This window comes from Bos javanicus, chromosome 14, assembly GCF_032452875.1.
Source record: "Bos javanicus breed banteng chromosome 14, ARS-OSU_banteng_1.0, whole genome shotgun sequence".
Classification (NCBI taxonomy): domain Eukaryota; kingdom Metazoa; phylum Chordata; class Mammalia; order Artiodactyla; family Bovidae; genus Bos; species Bos javanicus.
The window spans coordinates 78650209-78667300 of record NC_083881.1 but is presented as its reverse complement, the minus strand read 5'-3'; the positions used below and the strand labels follow the sequence as shown (position 1 = coordinate 78667300).

Below are 17092 nucleotides of genomic sequence, written 5' to 3'. Positions count from 1 at the left end.
TCGCTGGAAGGATCTTTGAAATAGTGCCAGTGGAGCAGAGAACAGACATTGCTTAATTCTGCTTATTTTCAGGACAGTGTGTTTGAATTTGCTGTAGTAGACATAGCAAAACATAGTTGTCTCATCAACTTCAGGGGCCACTTCAGTACCAGAAGTTTTATAGTTAGTGGAAAGGCGTTCCGGATTTTGCCAATCTATTGACTCTTTTAAAACTTCGTGGGCAATGTTATTAAAAGTTTTGATACTCACAAGTATGTTAGATAGTTTGTTAAGGCTAGCAAAGAAACAGCTAAGGAGATATCGTTTTACCAGCAGTCACCTTTAAACTATTTTTCACACAGTAAGCAATATACTCAAGGTAAGCAATGGATCGTCAATTTGTTGCCGAGTCCAATCTCACTCTGTTTGCTGCCAATAAATCCAAGACACAAGGTGTTGAGGCAAAAAATATGCTTTTATTTGGAAAGATGACTGAGAAGATGGAACGACATCAAGTCCTAGCTCGCTGCACTCCCCACACGACAGGCCACGGAATCCGAGAGAGGAGGTGTCGAGGCAAGGAAAACAGCTTTTTCCGAAAAGCAGTGGGCCAACAAGATGGCAGGCTGGTGCCTCAAAATAACCGTCTAATCAGGGTCTGGACGCCAGGTTCTTCAACAGATCAGGGGTGGAGGGAGGTGAGGAAGCAAAGTAAAAAGGCCGTTAGTCTTGCTAAGCTCTCCTAGAATGGCAAGCCTCAGTCAGGGGATGTGTCAGTTTCTTCCTTCCTGCCATCCACAGGTGGACAGGGTTCCGATCAAAGGCACTTTTTAACGGGCAGAGAGGCGGTGTTCTTCTAAGTAAGTCATTAAGTGCGACTGTAATAGCAAATGCAACAGAAAGCGAATCCAAGAAGCGGTTCCAGCACGGAGTCAGGTGCTTCCTCCCTGCACCGGGCTCGAAACAGCCGTTTTGTCGGGACCTGATGTCCGGTTCTCTCGTGGATCAGAGATGGCGGAGTTGGTGAGGGAACAGTAAAAAGACCTCTTGAAAATGTCTCCTAGAAGGACAAGCCTCAGGCGGGGGGATGTGTTCATGTTAATGTCTCTCCTCCTGAAATCTAGGAAGGGCCAGGGTTGTGAACAAAGGCGCTTCAGTCAACAGCCGGGCAGAAGGCGGCAGTGTTCCCTGCGGCAGGCCGTTATGGATGCTGCAATAACAAAAGCAGCAAAAAAAAAAACAAGCATTGAAGTCACAGAAACAGGTAGGCTATGGAGTCAAAATTAACTCTTCTCGTTACAACTTTAAGCCTGAAATATACAGAGTTAAGCCCTAAAGTAAAACGAGTTAGGAAAGTTGCCATTCCTTTTCAAGTTGCAGTTGAATCAAACACACTTAACGACATTATGTGAGGCGCTACATTTACAAACGCGTAGCCTCTCCTATTGCCAAGCGATGCTCACAGGAGGAGAGGAGGCGGAGGAGGCTGAACTAATTAGAGGGCATCCTAATTACTGTGTTGATATTTCAGCACAATCAGCTCACTAATCAATAGTAGAGTCCAAGCAAAGAGTCGGATTTTATGCTGTCTTTAAAAGCTCCGTGGATTTTCAAAGACATATTTAGCATTCTGGTAGATTGCCTATGACCTTGTTCATTTGTAATGAAATATCTCTAATACACTAACTTTAAAGTTCTCACTATTAAAAAACAGGCATCTGAGTTTCTGGGACCTGATAACACGTAAGTATTACTGCTGGTCGGGACACTTTATATAGCTCCTAGATGACCCTCAGCATCAACAAAGCAGCATTTGGTGTTGCGTTTGTCTTCTTAGGGGACCATCTGGGACTAACCCTAATCTCTTGTTTTTAATGCCCAGTAATTGGTATATACCTATATTTCTCTTTTGTGCTTGTGTTAAGTCACGTCAGTCGTGTCTGACTCTTTGTGACCCCGTGGACTGCAGCCTGCTAGTCTCCTCTGTCCATGGGATTCTCCAGGCAAGAATACTGGAGTGGGTTGCCATGTCCTCCTCCAGGGGATCTTACCAACCCAGGGATCAAACCCGTGTATCTTTGTCTCTTGCATTGCAGGCAGATTCTTTACTGCTGAGCTATCAGTGGAAGCCAATTAACTTCAAGGCTTCTGATGTGAAACTTTTATTTTCCTTAGGCTAGGAACACTGAGTACATTAAACTGACCTGATAGTTGACATCAGAATTTCTACAGACCAATATGTGTCTTGTCAGGCTTTGAGTTATAGCTCAATGTTCTCTGGAAGAACCTCAGTGCAGTTTCACTGGATGGGCCTAAGAAACGCAGGGCACAGGTCTCTCCCTCAACTCTCATCATGCAATTAATTTCTGTTCCATCTTCAGAAAAAGAGGAAATTAAAATGTGAACCTGAATAGTATAGTAGAAAACAGTACACTCTGAAGCCAGGAAGCATCAGTCAGAATGCTATAGAAAGTTCACATATTTATTAGAGGAGTGATACTGTATATGATATTTAAACCTCTGGTGTGATTGGACACACACATCATAGGAGAGCTCTGAGGTCTGTATGACTTAATTTGAATAACTGAACTTGCAAAAAATTTTTGTGAGGAATTGCTTCCTCTAAAAACTCTGCCTTCTCAATGGTTTCCTATAAATATGGAATGGGAAAGGAAATGCCCACTGGACTAGCTCAAAGTCAAGGCTTCCTGTACATTATCTGAACTGATGATTTTTGTAAAATAAGGTAAATAAAAAGAGTTAAAATATTTACCCCTTAGAAGTAGTTGCCCTGTGGCAAACAGTAACCAGTAAGATTAGTTGCTTTTTCATATTAAAACCAAAAATCTGTACATTTATAATATTTTGAAAAATTATTCTTTCAAGCAGAGAGCTTAAGTTAGAGCAGTAATGAGTGACCATTTTTATTTATTCATAAATATTTACTGGGTGCCTACTAATGTCTGACCATCATTCCAGGCACTGGGAGTATAAGAATGAACTAAGCAAACAAGTGTCCCTAATCTGTGGAACTTGCATTCCAGTGGCAAGAGATAGACAACATAATGCTTAAGTAATAATCTACAGATGTAGAAGCAAACATGTATTCACATATATTAGAAGGAAATACGTGATACAGTTGAAAATTGAAAAGTAGAAAAGTAAAGTTTAAAAGCAGAAGAGGATCAGAAGGTAAAGGGGTTTAGGAGGGTTGGGAGTGAGATTACAGTTTAAATAAAATGGTCAGTTGCTACGAGGAAGACGAAATCTGAGAAAAGACCTAAAATAATATTTTTAAAAATCATTTTGGATAATAAACAAAGGAATCATTGAGGTGGGAGGCTAAAAACTTTCCATGATCCTGAAATGTTAACTAAATATTGAAGTAAGCCAGGCCTTAAAAAAGTTAAATAAACCCTGATTTTGAAAAAAGCTTAAACGTCTTAAGCAAAAAAAATGTTAATAATTGCATCAGATAAGGGTTGTAGTTTTTCCCACTCTGGGCACCAAGCTCTTGACCAAAATAGTCACGTGCATAAAGAATAGCCTTGCGGTTGCCAGGAGAAGAGGAGGGATGTACTGGGAGCCTGGACGTAGCAGATGCAAGCTATTATACACGCTGTGGATAAATAACAAGGTCCTACTCTATAGCAAGGAACTAGTCTCAATATCTTGGGATAAACCATATTGGAAAATAATGTATACATGTAACTGAGTCCCTCTGCTTTATGGCAGAAATTGACATATAAATCAACTTTACTTCAATGATTTAAAAAAAAAAATAGTGAACAGATTCAAATCCTAAAATATCCTTTTAGGATTTCAAATCTTAAAGATGATGCTGCGAAAGTGCTGCACTCAAAATGCCAGCAAATTTGGAAAACTCATCAGTGGCCACAGAACTGGAAAAGGTCAGTTTTCATTCCAATCCCAAAGAAGGCAATGCCAATAAATGCTCAAACTACTGAACAATCGCACTCATCTCACACACTAGCAAATTCATGCTCAAAATTCTCCAAGCCAGGCTTCAGCAATATGTGAACCATGAACTTCCAGATGTTCAAGCTGGATTTAGAAAAGGCAGAGGAACCAGAGATGAAATCACCAACATCCGCTGGATCATCAAAAAAGTGAGAGAGTTCCAGAAAAACATCTACTTTTGCTTTAATGACTATGCCAAAGCCTTTGACTGTGTAGATCACAATAAACTGTGGAAAATTCTTAAAGTGATGGGAATACCAGGCCACCTGATCTACCTCCTGAGAAACCTGTATGCAGGTCAGGAAGCAACAGTTAAAAGTGGACATGGAACAACAGACTGGTTCCAAATACGAAAAGGAATATGTCAAGGCTGTATATTGTCACCTGCTTATTTAATTTATATGCAGAGTACATCATGAGAAATGCTGGGCTGGATGAAGCACAAGCTGGAATCAAGACTGCCAGGAGAAATATCAATAACCTCAGATATGCAGACGACACCACCCTTATGGCAGAAAGCAAAAAACTAAAGAGCCTCTTAATGAAAGTGAAAAAAGAGAGTGGAAAAATCGGGCCTAAAACTCAACATTCAGAAAACTAATATCATGGCATCTCATTCCATCACTTCATGTCAAATAGATGGGGAAACAATGGAAACAGTGAGAGACTTTATTTTGGGGGGCTCCAAAATCACTGCAGATGGTGACTGCAGCCATGAAATTAAAAGTCGCTTGTTCCTTGGAAGAAAAGTTATGACCAACCTAGACAGCGTATTAAAAAGCAGAGACATTACTTTGCCAACAAAGCTCCATCTATCAAGGCTGTGGTTTTTCCAGTAGTCATGTATGGCTGTGAGAGTTGGACTGTGAAGAAAGCCGAAGAATTGATGGTTTTGAACTGTGGTGTTGGAGAAGACTCTTGGGAGTCCCTTGGACTGCAAGGAGATCCAACCAGTCAATCCTAAAGGAAATCAGTCCTGAATATTCATTGGAAGGACTGATGCTGAAGCTGAAACTCCAATACTTTGGTCACCTGATGTGAAGACCTGACTCGTTTGAAAAGACCCTGATGCTGGGAAAGATTGAAGGCAGGAGGAGAAGGGTATGACAGAGGATGAGATGGTTGGACGGCATTGCTGACTCAATGGACATGAGTTTGGGTGAACTCCAGGAGTTGGTGATGGACAGGGAGGCCTGGCGTGCTGCGGTTCATGGGGTCGCAGAGAATCAGACACAACTGAGCAACTGAACTGAACTGACTGAATGAACAGATTCATCACCTCAGCAAAAACTCTCATGGCAATTCTCCCAAGCTTTGTTTCTATCATCTATTCACCATTCAAAGCAGAAATATTATTTTGGTTTAGACCATATAAGATTATCAGAATAGTTAATTGAAAAAGAAACCACAATATTTTTTCAGTGTTAACTTAGGTTCATGGTATATGTATATATACATAGACACAGATGTATATGTATACATATACATAAATGTGTATTTCACCAACCATGCAGGGTCAATAGCTGTAGCATGGACATGAACACTAGACTCAGCTAGGGAAAAGCATCTGCCTTATATGTCTATTTCTTCTGCTGATTGCTTTCATTAGCGCTTTTATGAATCCTCTGGTATTCATGTTAAGAGTAGTCTTATGTTTATTAGGATCTTTGTCTCACTCACCAATCAAGAACCTGAAGAAATTTTCCTGTGAGTTTCATCTATTGATTGCTACATGAGTTGTTCCCCACACAACAGTTTACAACAAGCTAAAGGCCTGCTTCCTTACTCACCTGTGAATGGATAAGTTCTGCTTCAGTCATTTCTATGAATTAGAAATGCTGAATTTTGCCTCCTTGGTAGAGCCAGGATTGTACTAAGTCAGAATTTTGAGAGGCATATCTAACACATAACCAGCTGTGCAAACTTAGGCAGTTTTTCAACTCATCCAAACACTACTCTTCCTGTATAGAAATGAGAAGAATACTATCTGCATCAAAGGGTTATAATGAGCATTAAATAAGACCAGGGATATAAAGTTTGACAGTGCTTGATACATTATTAAAGATCTATAAAAGTAACTCTTAATTTTTTTTTTTTTGCCAAATTCTCTTCCAGACATATTCTAAAACTTATGTGAGAGAAATTAGATCTGATATCTCTGGTATTCAACCCCTCCTCTGTGGTAGTAATGTCTCAGTTGCAAACATCTTCCTTGGGCGGCTGTAGAATGCCTGGACAACAACAATTGTTCAGGCTGTAACAATTCCCAAGAGACAAAGGCACTGGATACACCTAATCAAAATGACTACACAGAACCAAACCAAGAAACGTCACTACAAGCTTAGCCATGAACTGAAATGACAATAATTAGGTACAGTAAGAAATTCTTTCCTATCTTCAAGTCGTATCCTGCCGTCACTAAGAAAATGTCTTTAGATGACTAGACTGGCCCCTAGTAAGACTAATTATTACATTGACAATAATTAGGAGCTGTTTTTTACTTTAAGAAAAAGCGGAACAAGAGGAAATCGGTCTAGTTTGTAACATCGGAAGAGGTTACCAGTGGAGAAACAGCAGCTCACACGTTGAAAATCTTTAAGCCATTGCCTCATTATCTGGGGCAGCTTAGGCAAAGCGACTCTGAGCACAGGAGAAAGGATTACAAGACCTCCTCATCCTATGCCTCGCTCTGTGCTTCTGTGAGTCACCAATCGGGAGCAACACAGGAAGACGTCAAAGTTTCTCCTGCCAAGAGACGGCTTTCTGCCTCTACGGCCATAAAAATACAGTCAAGGGGTAGCTGAAGATTTGGATAAAAACGTGTGTCCAGTTTGCATTGTACACCCACATTACTTGTAACCAGTAAACAAAAATTTGCTAAAAGCAAATTTGCTAGCCTAACTTGTTCTTTGGGAATACTGATTTTTTTCAGATGTTAACACATTGCGATACAATATAGTATCATACAGCTTGACTTAGGCAGTATGCTTTTGCCTAGTTTAAAAGTATCACTAGCTTCTCTTTTCTCAGGAAATGTCCCTTATGATTATTAACGAACCGCAGCCACCTCGACGTTATTAAACGTAATTGTCTGTTTACGGAGCATTTGACCCGTTGTTTCTTCTTTAAGATCTCTTCCATTTTGGTCATTTCACTACTCATCCAAAACTACCTCAATAGGGGCTCAGAGAAAAAAAGAAATGATATTCATCAGTTAATTGATTCCTTTTTAATAGCATAGAAACAGTTTGATGAAGCTTGAATATATTTGATAAAATGAGGTTTGAAAGTTATTTATGATTGACGTAACACTTTCTGTATTCAAATGCACATGGTCAAGGTTTGATTGTACTGAATTATAAGTGGGTTTCTGTTTTATAAGAGGACTTTGCTTATCACCAATCATTCTTGTCATGAATGTTTACAAATGCTGATAGTCTCCAAATGTTTACATATTGCTTTTATCTTTTAGGCACTCAAATGCTGTCCCCCAGTGACTCATTTAAATCTACCATGAATAATAATCAAAGTAAGGAAAAAATGAATTCTCTCAGGACGGATATATGTCTTCTGCTTTCCTTGAAAACAGCCAACAACATTCTCTGTCTTTTTTCTCTTTCTTTTGGAATAACTCAAGGCTTCCCCCCAAGGAATACTTTTCTGTTCCCCAAGGTGATACACTTCATTTAGAAATGTAGACTAGCATTGACCTTAAACTTGCTTTCCTGTAAGTCCACTCCCACCCAGGGCACCGTGCCTGTGGGCTGCTCCTAAGAATCAGCCCCTCCAAGGATAAGATGTTCATAGTCAGCTGTCATAGCTTCCCATGTTGTTTCAGCAAACTATGGCGGTGGTTTAGTCTCTAAGTTCTGTCCAACTCTTGCGACCCCATGGACTGTAGCCCTCCAGGCTCCTCTGTCCATGGCAAAAACACTGGAGTGGGTTGTCATTTCCTTCTCCAGGGGATCTTCCTGATCCCAGAATCAAACCCCAGGTCTCCTGCATTGCAGGCAGATTCTTTACCGACTGAGCCATGAGGGAAGCCTTTCAACAAACTACACGTGTTCAGTTCTGATTTTTGTTCTTACATCAAATACTTTAGCTCCCATTACCTTGCATTGCTCTTTCCTGACTTCTTCCCTAGTTTTTATTTCACTTTCTCTCAGACAGGAGAAGCCAATGAACAATTCTAAACATCTCCCTGGCACTGTGCATGAAGATGCAGTGACCCAGTCCTCTCCTGAGGCGATGACCCCCCAGTGTCTCCTATGAGGGTCTGTGATAAGGCATCAAGATTCAGTAGAAACCTATTCTAGATGAGAAAAGAGTGAGTGGGGTAGAAGGCGATTTATCTCACAACAGTCAGAGAGAAATTATGTTTCCCCCCAAAAGGATTGCAAACGTGAGGAACGATCAGACCTAGTGGGAAATGTCACTGAAAGAAAAGCATTAACCAATGTGTCCAAGCCTTTTGTCTAAAATTGCTAAAAACCATTGAATCTGTACTTAGAATGAAGAATGGTCTGGATTCCTCTCTTCATTTCAACTTAAAAGGTAAGTGTGTAATAAATTTAATGGTTTAGATAATATCTAAAAATACAGTTTATGTAACATAATCATGGCTGGAGTAAGCTAGTTAATTTTAAGTATCTCCTTTTACTGAAGTCAGAGTCACAGGCACAATACCTTTTCCCTCTTCCCTGACCCCCATACTAACACAACACACACACACACACACACACACACACACACACACCCTTAATATCTGCCTCTAATGCAAACTATTCTGAGTAAGTGCCTTAATAGTAGAGACTTATCCATAGTTGCATCCATTAAACCCAAATAGATGTGTAAATACATGTTTGTTGAATCACCTAATTAATTACAGAATGAAAATAAGTTAGATGAGACCATGTGGATGGCCAAGACTAAGGCCAATACTAGAAAGGGAAGAAAATCATAAAATATATATATATATATATATTTTAAAGTCAGCATGCATGTTCAAAGCCTGAGTGTAGAAATGAGATTTCTCATTGTTTTTTTATTTTGTTGTAGAAAACATTAATCCTAAAGTATTACATAAAATTAATCACCTCCTGTTTTCAAAGTTCTCCCATTTCATATAACCTCTGAAATATAGACATCCTCCTTATTCAAAAGAGCACAACAAGTAGCTAGTTCCTGAAAGCTTGCTCCAGAGAGTGGCAGCATGCTCACCAAGTTGCGTTTGGACCTGGTGATTTACGTAAGCAGTCTGACAAACCTCACTCCTGTGGGGAAAGACTGGCGATCTAGAACAAAATAACATATGCAATCAAAACAGGCTAGACACTTTTCTAAAAGAAATCCTTAAATATCTGCTACACCGGAATTGATTGAATAATCCATTTGAACAATGATATCTGTAAAACAACACACAATGGATTTTTCAGGATAAAATGAATTTCTCTCACAAACCTCTCATTGGTGCAGAAGTTCACACTCTTTCAGTGTTTTAATTTTAAAAAAAAGACAGCTCTTTTGTTTGACCTCCCTGAGATAGGTCTCCCTTAAAAAAAAAAAGAATACTGAAATTAATTATGTTATCAAAGCTCCTGTGACCACACATCTTGGACGCATTTATGGACATATTTCTTTTTGAGTTTGGACACTGATTTCCAAACCATTCCAGATGGTGAGGTTTTTTTTTCAATATCATTTTCTAATGATCTATGAACCCTAAATATTTTTTCTTGCACCATATAAATAAAGTCCTCTTCTTTAACTTGAATGCCCATGTCTGGTACACTTTTATCTCTCACCTCCCATGCTTTGTCACTGTTTTGTTCTTTTCTAATAATTAAATATTTTTGTTCTTGTGTTTCAGGTATAAATTGCAGCATTCATTTCACACTGAATAGAATTCTATACTTTGTAAATATTCAAACTTCAGAGTTTTAATTGTATTCTGCAATTTTTGTCTCCAGAAAAGCCCTTCTGTTTACGGTGAAGAATGGTTAGTTCCCCTTCAAATTGTAAACTCTTCAGTTGGTGAAACAAAACCGAAGCAGCAGCAATAACCACTCGGTTTCCATTCCTCATGATTCCAAAGCTAACAGAGGTTGACCTGTGCGTGTGTGTGTGGAGAGTCATGTCCAGCTCTTTGCGACCCCGTGGACTGTAGCCTGCCAGGCTCCTCTGTCCGTGAGATTCTCCAGGCAAGAATAGTGGAGTGGGTTGCCATTTCCTCCTCCAGGGGATCTTCCTAACCCAGGGATCTCCTGCATTGGCAGCAGATTCTTTATCGTTGAGCCACTCAGGGCTGACAGTAAGCTAAAACGGGCTTGATGTGGCCATACCTCTCAGAGCGGAGAACATGAAGCTGCAGCTGTCTGTGGACTGCTTTGATGATCTGTACATGAATTTCATTATAAAAACCAAGATAAAGTTTGCTAGTAAAGCTAATGATATTATAAAATTTGTGAATCAATTTTAATATGTATTTTACTTCCACGTGATGACAAGTATTACAACCTTGTAAGAAGTAGAATATTATCATCAGGTTTGTTTTTCTTAGTTTGAGCAAGTAGCATTTTCGTTTAAGCAGATTTGCCTCAAGGCCAAAGCTTCACTTTCATCCTTCTAGATCTACTCTCTGCATCATTAAGTTATTTTTTTCTTACATTTTAAAACAAAAAGCTAATTGATATGAATATTTCCCCTGATAATACTTATATTCCCATTCCTTGAGATGATGGTTTTAATAAAAGCTGTGATATTTATTAAAATTTTATTAATTTGATGCTTGAAATATACTACAGTAAATTATAACATAAATTGAAAGTGAGAGTGAAAGTGTTGGTCACTCAGTTGTGTTCAACTCTTTGAGATCCCATGGACTGTAGCCCACAAGGCTCCTCTGTCCGTGGTATTCTCCAGGCAAGAACGCTGGAGTGGGTGGCCATGCCCTTCTCCAGGGGATCTTCCTGATCCAGGTATAGAGCCTGGGTCTCCGACATTGAAGGCAGATCCTTTACCACCTGAGTCACCAGGGAAGCGCATACAATATATTACATGCATCTATTTCACAGTTTCCATTACTGAAAATGAAATATAAACTCAAATCCTGTGCATTAATGTATATATATTTATATCATGCTTATTAAGCATGATAAATGAATTATGTAAAATATTTCAATATAATTTCCTGTTTACCTTTTTTTGGAGGGTAAATTTTAAGCAGATTTGTAGATAAACACAGCCTATACTGTATGGAACTGAACCATTTAATAGCTCCCAATAAATACTGTAAGTATAAGGGGCACACTAGGAGCTGTACAAACAAGTTGGATATAAAATTGGAATCTAAAATTTCGAGTATCAACATGCATAACACATCAATAATGAAAAAGCAAAGTCACATTACAGTACAGAAAGGATCTAGGGCCCCCCAAAATGAAGTTTCTCTCTCAGAGTGATGTTTTAGCAGCGGATGTACATGCAGTATAAGCACTGAAGAGCCGTGCTTTGGCAGAGCCTGCTGAAGCCCTGTCCAAAGCAGATGACTTTCCTGCCAGTGACTCAATCACAGCAGCTCCTCTGGCAAGTCCAGGCCTCTCATGCTCAGACGCCAATAAATATCTGGATCATAAGACTTTCTGTCCTGCTTCAGCAAACTTCCACGTATAATTTGGCTTCCAGTGTAGACCTGCTTAAAGGATTATTGTGCTGGCCAGGTTTCTGTAAATATGCATGTCCACACGATAGCTCTATTTCCTTCTGGAAATTAGCAACTGACAACATGATTTGACATATCATTTCCTTGTGATATGTGATTTGAATTCATCCTCTAATGCATGTGCTGTGTGCTGTGCTCTGTCCCTTCAGTCGTGTCCGACTCTTGAGACCCTGTGGACTGCAGCCCGCCAGGCTCCTCTGTCCATGGGATTCTCCAGGCAAGAACACTGGAGTGGGTTGCCATGCCTCCTCCAGGGGATCTTCCTGATCCAGGGGATCAAACCCACGTCTCTTTAGACTCCCGCGTTGCAGGCAGATTCTTTCACCTGCTGAGCCAGCTGGCAAACCCCTCTGATGCATGGTAAGAGCTAAAAGCTATTCATTGCATTTGTAAAAGTCGCTCAGTTGTGTCCGACTCTTTGCAATCCCATGGACTATATAGTCCATGTAATTCTCTAGGCCAGGATACTGAAGTGGGTAGCTGTTCCCTTCTCCAGGGGATCTCCCCAACCCAGGGATCAAACCCAGGTCACCCACATTACAGGAGGATTCTTTACGAGCTTAGCCACTAGGGAAGCCCAACTCATTGCATTAATGAATGAATAAATAAACAAGAACTGGGCTTCCCAATGGCTGAGTGGCCAATACTCCATGTGCCACAATGCAGGAGATGTAGGTTTGATCCCTAGGCCTGGAGGATCACTGGAGAAGGAGATGGCAATCCACTCCAGTATTCTTCTCTGGTAAATCCCTGAAAGTGTAAGATGACTCATGAGGCTTCTTGACAATCTGACCACTTTCTTTCCTTGAAGGCACATTTCCTCATGCAGTTTTTATTTTATACTTAACAGATTGTATCACTATATCTAGAGCAACAAAATATTTTTGTACTTTTGCATCCATCTTTACTATCTGAGCTACCAGGGAAGCCCCATACATAAAGAACAATACCCGCTGTTCAGTTCAGTTCAGTTGCTCAGTTGCGTCCAACTCTGTGCTGCCCCATGAACCACAGCATGCCAGGCCTCCCTGTCCATCACCAACTCCCAGAGTCCACCCAAACTCATGTCCATTGAGTCAGTGATGCCATCCAGCCATCTCATCCTCTGTCGTCCCCTTCTCCTCCTGCCCTCGTAAAAATAGGTAAATAAACTGGATCAAAAATACACACTTTATGTTCTTTTCCAAATCTCAGCTTCAGTGGTATTTTTAAAAGACCCATCAAGTATAACAGTAAAGAGACAATAGAACAAAAGTTTAGAATCTGAAAGCAGAAGAAGTGGGAAGTAATTTATTAAAATAATAACAATAATGATGAACCGTGTATCTAAAGCTACTGACACAGGGTAAGCAGAAGATAAATTCAGTCTGCAGAACTTACAATAAGCCTAGAAGTAAGTGGCAGCAGGACTCCTGGAGAGAGGAATGAAAGCTGTAATAACAGTAAGGGGCTGCTGAAAGTCTGCTTAAGAAGCAGGTGGGTGACCTTGCTCATCTTCTGACCTACACCACGCAGGTGGGTGATGGGGCCTACCAACCCCGGCAGAAGAATGAAGTTCAGAGAGCAAACCAGTGTGAAAAAGGCAACATAGCTGTCAGACCTCTGGTCTCACTCTCTTTATGGGAGGTATTAGCTATGATAAAGGACGAAGTTAAAGGGTAATACAAGAAACAACCAAATCCAGCGTGTAGAATATTCCATAGTCTAAATAAGCTGGCTTCTTCTGTGAAAGCTCAATGGGAAAAAAATTAAAAAATGATTAATGATGAAATAGTGTTTTAGAATGAAAAAAATTTATGTACGAATGCACATAAAAGTTAAAATGTGTGGACTTTGCATCTTTTTCCTCTATTATATTTTTAAATGATTAAAAATGATTATATATGATTATATGAATTAACATATATTTGTATACATTATAATATATACTGTATATCATAGTAATATAGATATAGATACTATACAATATATAGTATAGTACACAGAGATATCTTATAACACATGTAATTAAGTATGTGAAATGGTTATTTGATGACCATTAGATAAAGTACTATATATGTACATGTATCTATAGATGTAGATATTCATTACTATATCTGTATCATGTATTTTATTTATGTAAATATTAATATATAGTAATATGTTAATATATGTAAATAATATGTATTATTTATCTATATCATATATCATTTATTTTATTTTATAACATATCATATATGTTATATTTTTATTTATATATTTTTATATTGTATTTTTTACTTTTCATTTTATATTATAGTTGATTAGCAATGTTGTTTTAACTATACCTATAAATGATATTCTGTTTCAAATTCTTTGCCATTTAGACTTCCCTGCTGGCAAACAGTAAACAATCTGCCTGCGTATGTGGGAGACCTGGTCTTGATCCCTGGGTCTGGAAGATCCCCTGGAGAAAGTGCGGGGAGCCGGTGAGGCATTCTGCTCATGACAAAGGTCATGAGGAAGGAGGCTCGGCATACGCAAAGGCGGGATAGAGCCTCAGGAGTCCCCCCGGATATTCTCGAGCATTTTCCCCCAAAAAACCAGAGTCTGCCTACTTTATTGCTTTGTGCTCTCACCTCTGACTTTACTGGGGGCTGTCCCCTACCACCATCTCTCTCTCTCTCTGTCAAAGAGTTAACTTACAGCTCCAATTAATAAAGTTCCTGGGCAATTAGGAGTGTTTAAATCCAAACCCCTCAGATGGCTCTCTAACTCACCTGACAAGTTTACCCGGACTCCTGCAGCTATGCATACGATTGTTTACAGTCTCCCATCCTCCAGAGGCCTCAGAGAGTTAAAAACTGTCAGAATAAACTAGTAAAGGATTTCATTGATGAGTCAATGCTTGTTGCCAAGTTTTCACATCCCCTGAATTGTATCCTTGAATGTGTATTAATTAATAGTTGGTATATAGTAAAAAATAAGTAGTGGCCTTGGTGTTAGTAACTTTAGACCCTTAAGGTAATAAATTCTTTTCTTTGTTGTAAGCCCATTACACATCCGCCCTATAGGAATGCAATTTTATCTTTGGAAGATGGTGCCAAACCTTAAAATAATTACTCTTAGAGAAAATAAGTCTTTGTTGATAAGTCCTTGTCAAGAGTCATAAAATGTTAGTAGGCCTTCTGGCCAGAAGATGATGTAAATCACCTAAACCATTTGTATACGATAAATTTGCAGGAAAGAAACCTTGGTTTTTGATAAGGATCAAAGACTGCTGACTTTGCATCCCCTATCATCCTCTATGTGTAACTTAGGGTATAAAAGCCCCTGTTGAAAATAAAGCTATGGGCCTTGTTCACCAGCGCTTGGTCTCCCCATGTCATTCTTCCCTTTAACTTCCAGCTGAGTCTCCATCTGGAGCGCGGAACCCACCACGCTTACTAATTATGCCTGGGCTTCTAAGACCCACTCGAGAAGGTGTCTAGGGTGAGGCACCTTCCGCTATTCGAGAGGGCGCCTGCGGCCTACGTAAGTGGTGCAAACTTCTTGTCTTGAAGTTTTATTGGTCTCCTGCGTAAACCAAGCTACTCAGCTTCTTTTCTCCACTGAATTTTCCTACTGAGCTATCCTCATTCTATTGTTCTCTATATCTCTAATTAGCATATAAATAGTCGCCTAGGCCTTCTCTCCTTCGAATACCCTGGATCAGCTGGGGCTGGTCCCCAGCAAGAAAGGAATGGCAACCGACTCCAGTATTACTGCCTGGAGAAGTCCATGGACAAAGGATCCTGGTGAGCCACAGTCCACGGGATCACAAAGAGTCAGACACCACTGAGTGACTAACACTTTCACTTTCGGCTATTACAGAATATTGAGCAGAGTTCCCTGGGCTGTAGGTCCTTGTTGTTCATCTATTTTTAAATATAGCAATATGTACACTTCAATCAAAAACCGCCATCTATCCCTCCCGGCCACATTTTTCCTTGGAAATGGTACATATTTCCCTAAGTCTCTGAGGCTGCTTCTGTTTTTAAATAAGTTTATTTGTATCATTGTTTTAAGATTCTGCATATACGTCATCTCATATGATACTTATCTTTCATCTGACACACTTCACTTAGTATGACAATCTCCATGTAGCTGAAAATGGCATTATCTCATTCCTTTTCACAGAGGAGTAATACTCCATCGTATATGTGTACCACAGCGTCAGTACCCATTCAACCACCAATGAACATTTAGGCTGCTTCCGTGTCTTGGCTGTTGTAAAGAGTGCTGCAGTGAACCCTGGTGTTGTGCATCCTTCCAAACTGTATTTTTTCCCTCTGGATATACGCCTAGGAGTGGGACTGATAAATCATACAGTAGCTCTATTTATTTTCTTAGGAAACCTCCACACAGCTCTCCAGAGTGGCCGCACCATTTACATTCCTGCCAACTGGGTAGCAGGTTCCCTTTTTTCTGTACCCCCTTCAGCATTTATCGTTTGTGTGTTTTTTAATAATGGCCTTTCTGACCAGTGTGAGGCGGCATCTCGCTGTAGCTTTGATTTGCATTTTTCTAATAGTGATGGTGATCATCTTTTCATGTGCCTCTTGTTCGTGTGTGTTTTCTTTAGAGAAATGTCTACTTAGGTCTTCTGTCCATTTTTAGATTGGACTGTTTTTTTGATACTGAGCTACTTGAGCTCTTTGTACATTTTGGAGCTCTTTGTACATTATGGTTGCATTGTATGCAAATATTTTCTCCCTTTCTATAGGTTTTCTTTTCATTTTGCTTATGGTTTCCAATAGCAAAAGTTAAAGCTTTTAAGTTTAACTAGATCTCATTTGTGTATTTTTGTTTTTATTTTCATTACTCTAGGAGGTGAGTCAAAAAAGATCTTGCTGCAATTTATGTCAAAGAGTTTTCTGCCTATGTTTTCTTCCAAGCATTTCAGAGCATTGGGTCTTAACTTTAGGTCTTCAATTAATTTTGAGTTTAGTTTTGCAGATGGTGTTAAGGAATGTTCTAATTTCATTTTTTGACATTCAGCTCTCCAGCATTGCCAGCACCTTTTACTGGAAAGACTGTTTATAACTCCATTGTATAGTCTTGTATCTTTTGTCATAGATTAATTGACAATAAATGCGTGGGTTTATCTCTGGGTTCCGTCCTGTTACACTGATCTACATGTCTATTTTTGTGCCAGTCTGATACTGTTTTAATGACTGTAGACTTGTAGTATAGTCTGAAGTCAGGTAGCTTGATTCCTCCAGCTCCGTGTTTCTTTCCCAAATTGCTTTGGCTACTCAAGGTTTTTGTGTCTTCGTGCAAATGTTATATCTTTTTCTTCTAGTTCTGTCAAAAATGCCATTGGTGATTTGATGGGGACTGTATTGAATCTCTGGATATCCTTGGGTAGTGTAGTTACTTTGACAGTGTCGATACTTCCAATCCAGGAACCTG

At 39.5% G+C, this 17092-nt stretch overlaps 1 long non-coding RNA gene across 1 annotated transcript; it reads left to right on the top strand.

Moving 5' to 3' along the window:
* Positions 1 to 467: 467 nt before the first annotated feature.
* On the top strand, positions 468 to 10730 carry LOC133260776 (uncharacterized). The gene is made up of 3 exons (XR_009740960.1): positions 468 to 1243; positions 8353 to 8514; positions 9930 to 10730. It is a non-coding gene; the product is annotated as an uncharacterized LOC133260776 (long non-coding RNA).
* The last annotated feature ends 6362 nt before the right edge of the window (positions 10731 to 17092 follow it).